This window comes from Anoplophora glabripennis, unplaced genomic scaffold (assembly GCF_000390285.2).
Source record: "Anoplophora glabripennis isolate ALB-LARVAE unplaced genomic scaffold, Agla_2.0 scaffold391, whole genome shotgun sequence".
Lineage (NCBI taxonomy): Eukaryota > Metazoa > Arthropoda > Insecta > Coleoptera > Cerambycidae > Anoplophora > Anoplophora glabripennis.
Window position 1 is genome coordinate 94,768 of NW_019416467.1, and position 1,812 is coordinate 96,579.

Sequence of the window (1,812 nt, forward strand, 5' to 3'; positions counted from 1 at the left end):
AATAAATAATTTGCTACCTAATTTGGATTTGTTTTGCTCACTAGAACTAGTATGATAGACACACATTAAATTTGACATAATGACAGCCGATTTGAACCTCACATTTTCAAGTCAGCTTCACAAAGGCCAATTATAGACAATTTGCTTATAAGAGTCGTCGACTTTCAAAGGTCCGGCACTGTACCTTAAAATTTCCCGCCAATGTCTTTCTACCTCGGGTGTCGATTACCATGGCAACAAGATGAGTTTGCCTAAGCTGTGCTCCAGTTCAACTGATTATATCTGATGAGATGCGTAAATGTGAGAGAGAGCGCACTACATATAAAAAGTTAGGGGATCGAACATTTTAGTAAATATTTTTTTATTGCCTTTCCCTTTAATTCAACATTTTTCGTACGTTTTATTTTTTTATATAAACGTTGAAAAATCTTCTCGCTGTTGCCATGAGATATTTTGTCACAAACCAGTAAGCCCAACAATTATTGCAATCCTTTGGAAGTGCTTATAGGTGTTGTTAATATTGGTTGCCAATAAACACAAAGCCATTAAGTGGAGTACCTGGCATACGGGTGTGATAAAAATTTATTTTTATTCCCATATTAATCAGCTTTTTTGTTTTCGCCTGCTTTATCACAATCCATCTAAGCCGGAGAATTATTTTGTGATACGTTTAATAACAATGTCAATAACTGCGGAATGTTTCATTATTTAAAATGATCGTTTACACAAAGAATTTTTGCAATAAACCGCTTATATCAATTGATATATTTGACTGATAAAAGATATCAATGTTTTTGTACAGGCAAGAATTTTTTAAAATTAGTTTCATGTTACATGTTGAGATAGAGAATTTAACATTACCTTATATAATATACAGGGTGTGTCTAAAGGGTCTGTACATCGCTCCACCAGATCTGGTACGGCTCAAAACTTGCCTTAGTCGGGACGGTTTGTTTATAGACGATTTAATTGTATCTTCTAGAGGGCATCACAACTGCCAAAACTTTTTTGTGCCACGGTGTATTTCACTTTGAACTGGGAAAATCTTTTCCCCCAATTTTTCTGCTAAAAAAGGCATACTTACTTACCTTGCTAATATCTCTAAAGCCAACCGTTTTCAACAAAATGGCATTTAAATTTGTAAATGCATAAAAAAATTGTTTAAAAGGTATTTTCAACTCAACTGAATTAACTGAACGAAATTAGCACAATTTTACTGCAAACAGAATTGACAGGGTAAAAAACATACTTTCTAAAAAATCTAATCGATCTAAACGATCTGAAAATCCAAAGAATAAATAATTATTATTGACCTGTCTTAAAAGAGGTTCAAAATGTCCACCACCTACATGCATTCAGATATTAATTTTATGCAAAAAATTAAACGGTACCCTTTGTAAGATTTGTGGATTATTTCTAATGACATTTGTACTATGTTGAATTATTTGACAAAGATCATCTGTATTATTGACGGGTGTCGAATACACCATTTCTTTTATGGTTCCCAGAATAAATAATCCATCGGAGTCATATTTGGGGATAGCATCGACCAATATAAGTGTAAGCCCTTTTATCATAATTAATTTTATCTGCTCCCACTATAGTAAATTAGACTATTAATACATTGTTTTTAAAGAGGCAAGTGGATTTTACCATAGAAGTGGATGTTGCTATCGACAACGGGAGGTAAGTGAGGTAACTTAGCTCCCTAGGAAAAAAAGCGAGTTCGAGGTATAAATGCATATTTTACGAACAAATAAATAGAAATATTTGATGAACATTACATTTTATTAATTATTATGAATGAATATT